Source organism: Sphaerodactylus townsendi, linkage group LG11 (genome assembly GCF_021028975.2).
Source record: "Sphaerodactylus townsendi isolate TG3544 linkage group LG11, MPM_Stown_v2.3, whole genome shotgun sequence".
Lineage (NCBI taxonomy): Eukaryota > Metazoa > Chordata > Lepidosauria > Squamata > Sphaerodactylidae > Sphaerodactylus > Sphaerodactylus townsendi.
The window spans coordinates 10,063,884-10,076,143 of NC_059435.1; positions in this window are offsets into that span (position 1 = coordinate 10,063,884).

The following is a 12,260-nucleotide window of genomic DNA, read 5'->3' on the forward strand; positions in this document are numbered from 1 at the left end:
TTCGTTGTAAGCCATAGGCCATCTCAATCACGTAAATGCAGGCACTGCTTGAATTTCATTCACGTAGTGGAGTGAGTGGGTGAAGATACCTTTCCTTGAACTCAACTGCTGCTTTCCGTTATGTTTAATTTATGCAAAGGAGAGCGCTGGGGAGTGCATGATGTTAGATGATCAACATAGCTCTAATCCAAAGATAGTCATGTGCTACACGATTTTGTGTGATGATAAACGGTAACAAGGGAAAAGCAGAGACCCCAGAGAGTTTATGAAGATACGCATTACGAATCATATGAAGAGTCAAATGCATCTTCACCCACACCGAGTAAGAGCAACAGGGAACATATTTAGTAATGTGAGTATTCCCCTCCCATAAAGTTGTGACCATATGCATGTAGCCTCAATTATTGGCATATTGAGGCATCATAAGAATGTAACATGAGCCCTGCTGGATCAGTGGTCCATCTAGTTCAGTTTCCTGCCTCACACCAGTGGACAATCAGTTCTTCTGGAGGTTCAACAACAGGGTATAGAAGCAATGGGCTTCCCCTGATGTTGCCTCCTAGAATCACAGGCCCTTTCCGCACGGACCTTTTACAGCGCCCCGGGGACGGCAAAAACACCATCCTGAGAGAGCTGTTCGCAAGGGGGGCGCAGCTGCTTCGCAGCCATGCCATCCTCGCTCCTCCCCAGCGGCACAAAGCCACCATTTTCCCACCTCGCTCCCTGAGCGAGGTTTTTGGAAAACAGCGGCTTCCAGCCATTGCCGTGCGAACGGCAGTGGCTGGAAGGCGCAATCCCTCCCCCCTTGCCCAATCGCCTTACCGTCCCTGCGACCGTCCGGCGCGTCGCTGAGGCCTGGGGACACGCCCCCTGCCCTGTGACTCTGGAGCGGTCGCTCAGGGCAGGGGGGCGTGTCCCCTGACCTCGGCGATGCACCGGACGGTCGCAGGGATGGTAAGTCGATCGGGCGATGGCGCAGCACGGTGCCGTCTTCCCGGTCGTTACCGGAACTGTTCGTGCAAACAGTCCCGAGGGCGTCATGTACGCTGACCCGACTCCCAGCGTGGCCGTGCAGAAGCAGCCACAGAGTTGGAATAAACCACAAGGGCCATCACAACCCCCTGTCCTGCAGGAATACCCAATCAAAGCACTCCTGACAGATGACCTGGGCCTGGCATTCAGAGGCTGACTAACTCTGAATGGGGAGCTTCCCTTTAGTCACATGATCCTGTGCTGCTCTGTGCACGTGGAAGACAGATCTGAGGAGGATCTTTACTAGGTATGCTCTTTGTTGCCCATGGGTAGCACCTTCCAGCCAAGGCAGCCGACTTGGGGTCGGAGATGTGAGGAATCTCAGGTTCATTTCCCAGCTCAGCTGTGAAAACTCCAAGTGACCTTGAGCCCCACCTACCACACAGGGTGTTCGTTGTGAGTGGGGAAGGGCAAGGAGATTGTAAGCCCCTTTGAGTCTCCTTCAGGAGAGAAAGGGGGGATATAAATCCAACCTCCTCCTCCTCCTCCTCCTCCTCCTCCTCCTCCTCCTCCTCCTCCTCCTCCTCCTCCTCCTTCTTCTTCTTCTTCTTCTTCTTCTTCTTCTTCTTCTTCTTCTTCTTCTTCTTCTTCTTCTTCTTCTTCTTCTTCTTCTTCTTCTTCTTCTTCTTCTTCTTCTTCTTCTTCTTCTTCTTCTTCTTCTTCTTCTTCTTCTTCTTCTTCTTCTTCTTCTTCTTCTTCTTCTTCTTCTTCTTCTTCTAAACTATCTCCCAGCCTTAATTGTGTTGGAATTTGGTTAAATGTGGATCAGGAACTAGAGTGCTGTGTATGTACCGTAGCATCAAAAACGCACAGCCCTCAAAGGCAAAAGGGCAATGAAATCAGGCACACTCCAAATCAGCACATCAACGATGTATTTTTTAACGCTTCTTCTGATCTTAAGCCAATATTCTTATTGTCTAGGCAATTTCATTTCATTCACTGATTTCGTTGCCCTTTTGCCTTTGAGGGCTGTGCGTTTTTGCTACTACAGTAAACATGGATCAGCCCAGTCCTGCGAGTGAGTGCAGTAAAGGAGCTCTTCCAAACAGATATATGCAAAAAGAAAAACTTACATTCATTTCAAGTAACTTCGGATCATGGGCATTGTTCCCAGTGAAAAGTAGATAGAAACCTTATAGGAGCAGCAGTGGCGTAGGAGGTTAAGAGCTCATGTATCTGATCTGGAGGAATCGGGTTTGATTCCCAGCTCTGCCGTTTGAGCTGTGGAGGCTTATCTGGGGAATTCAGATTAGCCTGTACACTCCCACACACGCCAGCTGGGTGACCTTGGGCTAGTCACAGCTTCTCGGAGCTCTCTCAGCCCCACCTACCTCACAGGTGTTTGTTGTGAGGGGGGAAGGGCAAGGAGATTGTCAGCCCCTTTGAGTCTCCTGCAGGAAAGAAAGGGGGGATATGACTCCTCCTCCTCCCCTCCCCCCTCCTCCTCCTTCTCCTTCTCCTTCTTCTCCTTCTCCTTCTCCTTCTCCTTCTCCTTCTCCTTCTCCTTCTTCTCCTTCTCCTCCTCCTCCTCCTCCTCCTCCTCCTCCTCCTCCTCCTTGTTCTTGTTCTTGTTCTTGTTCTTGTTCTTGTTCTTGTTCTTGTTCTTGTTCTTGTTCTTCTTCTTCTTCTTCTTCTTCTTCTTCTTCTTCTTCTTCTTCTTCTTCTTCTTCTTCTTCTTCTTCTTCTTCTTCTTCTTCTTCTTCGGAGGCTGGGGTTTGGAGAGGGGAGGAGGGACTTTAATTGAGTATAATCCCATAGAGTCCACCTTCCCACATGGGCGTTTTCTCCGCGGGAATTGGTCTCAGTTGCCTGGAAGTCATTTGCAATCCCAGGAATTGCAGCCCGAGGCTGCAGAGCCTAGAACAGGGGTAGGGAACCTGCGGCTCTCCAGATGTTCAGGAACTACAATTCCCATCAGCCCCTACCAGCATGGCCCAATTAGGCCATGCCTGACAGAAGAGCTGATGGAATTGTAGGTGCTGGTATCTGAGAGCCGTATAGTTCCTGGCACTAACCCTGGCCTAGAAGCACCGATTTGTCAAGGCATTGGGGGGAAAACAGGGAAAAACAGAAAATGACAGAACATTTCAAGGGGGTGAGTGTTAGCAAAACTTGTGTTTTTTTTGGGGGGGGGGATCTTAAATTTTTAAAAAATGTTTTAGGTGACTTGTGCGGAAACTGCCAACGTCTTACAGACCCAGAATGTATTCAAGTAGATTTCAGGATGGTGCCATGGGGGCTGGGCTGATTGGGATAGTTATGCTTTCTACTGTTGTACTTTGCTTCTGCTGTTCTGTCTTTTGTTCCCAGGTGGCTTATCTGCCGCTGTAACCTTGGCAGTCTGGAGAGCTCGTATTCTGTGTTACTTTCACACTTTTTTTGGGTGGGGAGATACTGATGTATATTATCTACTGTTCTGAGGGGTGATCTCAGAACAGGCTTCGGTCTTTGTCCTGTCAAGCAACATTAAAATCTTTGAACTTCTAAGTTTCAAGAGTTTCGTTGTCTAGGCAGAGGAGTTTTGACAGTAGGAAGGGGGCAAGGCACATCACAAATGACTTGTCATTGGAGGAAAACAACCACAACTTTATTAGTCACAGCTGGCAAAGCCTTGCACAGCGTACGGACAATGGAAGCAGGCATTGGAGGATCTGCCTTTCAGCTGATGTGCAGACCCCTCCCACCAGCTCCTCTGCTGGGGAAATACTATGGGATGGCTGTACGTGAGGCTCCACATGGATGCATGCTACTGCACGGTTTGGTTCAATCTGTCTTTTGGGATAAGAGTATCCTAACAACCCCCTGCTAGGCATGTCCCCTTTGAGTCTGTAACCTCAGCTTGTGGGTTCTGTGGGGCAGAACTTGGAATGAGTTTGCAACAACAAATTTTAAAAACAAAATGGCTTACTTTCCTATAACATATAACATCAACATTTAACATCACACTTCAAGGTCCTGTTCAGGTTGCATTTTCAAGTCCTTATATTTACAGTCTACTGATACTGCCAAGTCCAATTCTTCTTTGCAAGTGAGTTGGCTCCTGAAGACTCCAAGGGCTTGATGAACAGGATTCAATGTGATGAAGATTTCCAGGAGAACTCTCACCCATTACAAACACACACAAAAAACCCTTAACAAGGTGTTAAGGGCTTATACAAACCAAGGTCCAAGTCTGGTAGCCTTGTCTCCTCCAAACTACATGAGCTCTGCAGCCTCTTGCTGCTTTGAGTCTCCACCCCTTTCTGGGTCAACCCATTCTGAGCATGGGGGTTACGAGTCCTCACCCTTAAATCTCTTAATGGGGATCTCATCATCTCAATGGTAGGGGAAAGGAGTGTTTAGGTCAGTTTCACCAGCAAGTGGATCCACCCCCATGCTGTCATCACCAGTCAGAGGGTAAACAGAGAATGAACCCATAACAACAAGATGCAGGGTGGAATGGGTGGTCAAAGACCCAAGGCGACCTATTCTCAGACATGCTGAAGAATTCCAGGCCACCTGGAAATGATGTTGCCTCTCTCTCGGGCTTTCCGCACTACAGAAGGGAGCTAAGGTCGACTTGGTTCCCTTCAGTGGAGGGCGATTCCAGGCTGTCCGCACAGCAACTTACTTGGCCCCCTGGAACTGAGGTAAGTGGGCGGGATCATCTTTGTGCCTGTCTCGCTCCTCGATCGTGATTGGAGCTTGTGTTACCACGGGAAATGGGAGCGTTCTTTTTTTTTTTACAGTTTTTACAGTTTACAGTTACATGCGCTTTGTGCCCGCCACGACTCTCCTGTTCTGCGCATGGCACAAAAGCGGCTCCTGATTGGTTGAACAGATGAGGTGTCGTTTCGATGCTTCTGCACTTCGAAGCAGTATCGACCTTGTTCCAGCAGAAAAGTGTAGTTCATAACTGCGACAAGGATGTCGCAGTTCTGAGGGGGGGGGGGCTGAGACAAAACAATGTTGAGCTTGGTTGCAGTGCGGATTCACTGAGGCGAACCTAGGTAGAAACCAGTTCAACTCTGTCAGTGGGGAAAGCCCCTCTGCTGCAGGCCCACAAATGGGGCCCAGGGTTAAGTCAGGGGCTCACAGTTCTAGTTAAAAGCTCTTCTTCATGGGAATGGTACATTCTACGAAGCACTTATTAAACACTTCTCTTTCTCTCTGTTCCTGTATTTATATTCATACAGGTACATACTCACCCTTTATTCCATATATTCAATAATACTGGCCCTGCAAAACTGTTTGAGACATTTGTATCTCTCGCTTCACGTTTTTCAGAGATTCTGCCAAGCCAGAATCTACTGAATAACAGACATTAGAAACCCCTCCTGTTTCTCCACATATCACTCCTGAGGTGCTTCTTTGAGTGGAAAATAACACCCCAAATCCTGCCTCGGTGTCATGCAACCTGAGTTCTCAAGTGGGGAAAAAGATCAATATGTCAGATACCTGGATTATCTCGTCCTATTTTTTTGTTTTTAGATAGAACCAGAGGGTAAGCACTTAGCTTAGCTGGAGCTGAGCTGCAGCAGTCCCAGCTGTGCTTTCTTCACTTCAGGAACATAACAAAATAGACCGGCTTATTTTTATACATTTTTTTGCTGTCTTTTTCTTGCTCAGAAGGGAAGGTGGCTTGGTACAGCTGGATCTCAATAGATCTCAGTAGCTAAGTAGAATCAGACTAAGTAGAATCAGACAAAGGAAGAAACTATGAAAATGAACAGAACTTGGCTGCCAGTGTTGAAAAATACTAGAGTCAAGACAGTGTCTAACCAGCTCCACACAAACACAGGATGACCATAGACAAAGGAAACAAAGGCCAGGATACTTCTATTCAGATGCTCCCACCAGTGACCTTGCTGTCTCCATTGTTTCTCCCATGGTATAGACTTCATTGTTACTCATACTTCTATTCAGATGCCCTCAACTATTGACCTGGTTGCCTTCTTTGTTACTCACAGACAATGTTTCTTCACCCACCCTGGACACTCCAACAGATATATATATATACTCCACTTGCTTTCCCAACATCAGATCCTCTGAAGATGCCAGCCACAGATGCAGGTGAAACGTCAGGAGAGAATACTGCTAGAACACGGCCATACAGCCCGGAAACCACACAGCACCCAATAGAATCAGACTGTTAAGGAAGGCCCTGCAGAGCAGGACTGAAGCTAGGGGGAACTGCGCCTGGGGCATGCGGGTGTCCTGCACGCCTGCCATGCCCCTGTGCGCCCCCGCCCTTGACCGCTCCAGAATGCCCCCTTCATGCCCTGGCCACACCCCCACACTGGCGTGCGCCCGATGCGTTGCATACCCCCCAGCCCCCTTGGCGCTATGCCACTGCTGCAGAGGAAGGCAATTACCGACCAGCTCTGCTTCTTGGTTGCCTAGAAAGCCTCTTGCTGGGGTTGCCAATAGTTGGCTGTAACTTAGGCCCCTTCCGCACACGCAAAATAATGCGTTTTCAAACCACTTTCACAACTGTTTGCAAGTGGATTTTGCTATTCCGCACAGCTTCAAAGAGCACTGAAAGCAGTTTGAAAGTGCATTATTCTGCATGTGCAGAATGAGCCTTAATGGCACTTCATATACACACAGTGGCTTGCTTTGGTCAGTTGCCTTTTGGGACAGATGTATCACTGGATGTGAAGTGATTGGGGGGGGGAACCACTAATTCAGGCTCTAAAGCCCTACAATTTGATTTTTGGTGTACCAGACGTAATTTAACAAGCCCTGTCCTTAATACAACATATAACCCCCCCCCCTTGGGTTTTGAACTTTTCAGAACAAGGATGGTCCAGGGTAGCTCAGTCGGGTCAGATCTTGGAAGGTAAGAAGGGTTGGCCCTGGTCAGTGTTGGAAGTGAAGGACTTTACGCTGTTTCCTGCTTCAGGGACAAGAAGAGTACTGATCAGTGAATTAGACAGCTAGAGGGGGCCAAGACTCTGGACACCTTTCTCTACCACTCTGACACTATTCCTTTGATGTGTAGATTGCTGCTGTCAGGGAACTTCCTTCCTTCCTGCTTCTCCTCTCTCCATCATTCTTACACACACCTTCCATCTTGTACCGTGTGTGGAGAGAGATGAAGGGAGCATCGCTCACCACCCAGCTTGATAGATTAGAACAGTGGTGGCGAACCTATGGCACTCCAGATGTTCAAGGACTACAATTCCCATCAGCCCCTGCCAGCATGGCCAATTGGCAGGGGCTGATGGGAGTTGTAGTCCATGAACATCTGGAGTGCCATAGGCTCACCACCACTGGATTAGAACAGAGAACCTCTCTCTTCACTTTTCTATCCAGAATGGAGTTCACTGATAAAGCCCTCTCTTATTAGTTAGAAACTACAAATTGACTCCGAGTTTTCTTTGTTGCCAGCACACACACGCATGCCTGGGGGAGCTCTGGTGTGCTTTGCTTCTGTGCACTCTGCTTTAATGCACAGGTATCTCTTACCAGAGAGAATGACCAACAGCCAGTACGTGGTTGGAAGACCACCAAGGAAGTTCCGGGTTGCTATGCAGGGGCAGCCAATGGCAAACCAACTCTGAGCATGTCTTGCCTTGAAACCCCCTTGAGGGCTATCTGCTGAGATTTGGCACATTCCACCATCAGGGCAAGATCCCCATAGGTTCAAAATGCAGCCCAACAGAGCCCTGTTTTATTGAAGAAATGGCTGTTTTGCCATCCTACTGTACACATGTGGGTGTGTAAAAATGGAAAGGTAAAAACTATTGTTGAGTTAAACAATTTCATTTTTACCCCCAAATATAGTTTACAGCAGTGGTGGCGAACCTATGGCACGCAAACAGAGTTCGTCATGGGGTGGGGTGGGAGGCCTGGCCTGGGCTGCTGGGCTCAATTATTAGCATTACACCCAAGACCTAGTTTTGGGGAAGCAGTGTAGGCAACCCTGTTAAGTGCTGTGAAACCCCACTGATTTTCATTCAAAGAACTAAAGCGTGATCCTTTACCTGGGAGTAAGCTTGGTTGCTGGCAATGGGGTTTGCTTCTGAGCAAACCCTCCTAGGGTCGTGATTCACCCGTTCGAAGAGTTGCATGGTTGCTTCAAAGCAAAGCCAACAACTACCACCAAGCTTACTCCCGAGTAACTCACGCCTCTGAGCCAACCGTTTTTTCTAAACTAAAACCTCAGTATTCAGGCTAAATTTCCGTGTTGGCACTTTGCAATAAATAAGTGGGTTTTCGGTTGCAATTGGGGCACTCTGTCTCGAAAAGGTTCGCCATCACTGGTTTACAGGAAGTAACCAGACTGCTGAATCTTGACACAGATCATAAAAGGCCTCCGGTCCCTAAAAGCAGGCAAAGCATGACTTTTTCCTTGTCTGTGCAGAGATGATGGAGCAGCCAGTGTGCCTTTTGTTCATCTCTTGCCTTGAAAAGGCTATAGGGTTGCCACGAGTCAGCTACAATTTGGTGACACTCTTTCACTACATTTTCAATTAATTCCGGATCACATCGAAACATTTCGCCAGCCACCCTGAGCCCACGAGGTGGAGAGCGGCGTAGAAGTGTAATAAAAGACATGAATAAAAAAAGAACTACATTAGCTACCCCTCGAGATTCAGAACCTGTGCCAAGATGCGGTCTTGTGTTTTCATTTCTTTCTTTGTTCATTTAAAATCAACTGTTCCTTTAAGCCGAGCATTTCCATTACACGCCGGTGTTTTTGCGAGCTGCTTTGGGTAGTCACCAGAGAGCGAAAGGGGGCATTAAGTTTTCTAAACAAACAAGCCATTACTATGAACGTTATCATCTGAAGAAGTTACCCGGTGGCCTACAGTTTTTGTTTTTCATTTCTTTTTTTTAAAAAGGAGGACATTGAAAGAGGCAGACGTGATTGTAAAAAAAACAACCAACCCCAGGTGAAAAATTAAAGATGATCTCTGCCTTCAAACAACGCACCGGTAATCTGCTTCTACTATCAAAGGGAACACGGCATTAACAAGGCAAATGAGATTCCAGCAAGTAAAACCCGTTTAAATCTCATGCGCAACAGAAGCAAACATTAATAACGGCATTCTTATTCTGCAGGGGTGCCGCTTCTTCGGACCGCAGCTCGGTGTGCCAAAGGATGAAAAATTCTGGAGGAAATGCCAAGGCGTCCCAAGGTCTTTCTGACAAACAGACTATTGATGCCAGCCGGGGGTGCCAAGCGAAACGGACATGGCTTAATTAGTGCCTTTGACAAGGATGGCACAAACCTTCGGCTGTGATCAATTTCCAGCAAACTGAATGGGAATTTGCCACAAATGTTTCCTCTTGCATCTAATGAGGACGATTGAGCTGCATCCCAACGCTTTTCCCCTTTGGAAAAAAAAATGGATTTTCGCTTCTGTTCTGCCACGCAGAGTCTTTTTGACACAAAGGTATTTGAAGAGATGACCGTTTAGCAGAGCATTGAATAAATGCATTTCTAATAGCATCCCAATGAACCCAGAACATTTACGGCTCATTTTGACTCTGTTGTGCGATAAAGTTTCCTTGACCACCCTAATGCAAAGCAAACTGAGTCGGCTTAGTGGGCTGCTAAGGTAATTAAATGCTCATTACAAAACATTACTGCTTTAATAAACACTTAGCAGAATTATTATCATAAGCTGCAAAGTATCAGTAAAGGTGCCTTTCAGATATGGGCCAATGGTGTCACGTGACAACTATTACTTTATATCAGTTACCCCGTGGCATATCTTCTCGCCATTGTATGCAGTTGTTTTTGCCACCATACTGACAAGGCAACAACCAAGCAACTGTATCTTTTTTCCCTCTGAGGACTATTTCAAACGTAGGCCCCTTCCGCACATGCAGAATAATGCACTTCCAATCCACTTCCAATGCACTTTGCGGCTGGATTTTACTGTGTGGAATAGCAAAATCCACTTGCAAACGATTGTGAAAGTGGATTGAAAGTACATTCTTCTGCATGTGCGGAAGGGGCCATAGATGCACATTATTTTATTACTGTGAGGCACTGCGGTGTTGTGACTAGTCAAGCTTTAATACTGCAAAGATCCATATTCAAATGGTCTGTGTTGGTCATCGTTGGTCCTTTCTGCCCAAACCTTTTAAAACGCTTTGGGGCAGGAGATGAAATGTTTCCTCCATGAAGTTCTGCATGGTTTTTACCGCTTTTGGTTCCCAAAACGTTTTATTTGCAGCCTCAAAATGTTTTAAATGAATGCCCTTTTAAAAATAACTCTTTCGTTGAAACGTTTTCAAAATGGCGTCATTTGCCGAAGTGATCTCTTTAAGAAGTTTCCTATGCCTCTCTTCCTGAGCTCACATCTATCTATCTATCTATCTATCTATCTATCTATCTATCTATCTATCAATCCATCCATCCATCCATCCATCCATCCATCCATCCATCCATCCATCCATCCATCCATCCATCCATCCATCCATCCATCCATCCATCCATCCATCCATCCATCCATATCCATCCATCCATCCATCCATCCATATCCATCCATCCATCCATCCATCCATCCATCCATCCATCCATCCATCCATCCATCCATCCATCCATCCATCCATCCATCCATCCATCCATCCATCCATCCATCCATATCCATCTATCTATCTATCTATCTATCTATCTATCTATCTATCTATCTATCTATCTATCTATCTATCTATCTATCTATCTATCTATCTATCTATCTATCTATCTATCTATCTATCTATCTATCTATCTATCAAAATAGTTAAATAATTAAATACCATATCAGAACAGAATAAAGAAACCTAACATCAGATGGCACATTCTATCCCTTTGGGAGGGGACTGGATGCAATACAGCGACAACCAGTTATGATAGTATGTGTGTGGGTGTGGGGGGGTGGTGGTGGTTAGTATGGGAGGCAATCAGCAACCAGCCTTCCCAAAAGCCCAGTGGAACAACTCTGTTTTACAGGCCCTGCAGAACTGTCCAAGGTCCTGCAAGGCCCTGATGGCCGGAGGGAAAGTGTTCCACCAGACAGGGGCCAGGACAATAAAAGCCGGGGCCCTGTAGTGGCTAGTCACATTATTGAGGGGCTGGGGACCACCAGCAAGTTTGCCTCTGCAGATCGCAGGGACCAAGTAGGGACATAAGGGGAGAGATGGTCCTTGCCCCTCGCTTGTTTTCCCTGCACCATTTCGGCGAATTTCTTTAGTGGGGGGTGGGGGGGCGGGGGGTAAACTTCAAAGGATGGAGTATAGAAGATGCAAAGAATCACCCCATGAAGCTGTGAAGCATAGAAGCATCAATTAACAAAAAAGAGCGGGAAATCACAAAATGGCGGCTAGGAATTGTTTCAAGGGGGTGAACGTGGACATACATTGCGGCAAAAGGGGGGGAGTGAAAACATTTTTGAAATTTGGGGGGATTTGTGCGGAAAATGCCATTGTGTCTCAGCTTTATATCACAGGAATGTTGGCAACTGAAACTGAAGGAAGGGAGAACCAGGTATATGAATGTGAAGAAGAAGAAGAAGAAGAAGAAGAAGAAGAAGAAGAAGAAGAAGAAGAAGAAGAAGAAGAAGAAGAAGAAGAAGAAGAAGAAGAAGAAGAAGAAGAAGAAGAAGAAGAGGAGGAGGAGGAGGAGGAGGAGGAGGAGGAGGAGGAGGAGGAGGAGGAGGAGGACGAGGAGTTTGGATTTATATCCCCCCTTTCTCTCCTGCAGGAGACTCAAAGGGGCTTACAATCTCCTTGCCCTTCCCCCCTCACAACAAACTCCCTGTGAGGTGGGTGGGGCTGAGAGAGCTCTGAAGAACCGTGACTAGCCCAAGGTCACCCAGCTGGCGTGTGTGGGAGTGTACACAGGCTAATCTGAATTCCCCAGATAAGCCTCCACAGCTCAGGCGGCAGAGCTGGGAATCAAACCCGGTTCCTCCAGATTAGATACACGAGCTCTTAACCTCCTGCGCCACTGATGCTCTTGTGGAAGGAGGAGAGGGCCTGTGGCTCAGTGGGAGAGCTTCTACTTTGCGTGCCAAAGTCCCAGTGTCAATCTCTGGCATCGCCAGTTGAAAACAACCAGGCAGCAGGTGACATGAGAGCCTGGAGAGACGTTGCTTGTCTGAGTAGGCAGTACTACCAATGGTATAATTCAGTACAAGGGCAGCTTTGAGAAAAGGAGACAAAGAGATAGATTTTCCTGCACCTGCTTACTCTAAATTTACCAAAGGGCAGCCGACTCTCTTTCAACCAACAGAGCATAAAGTGTTTGG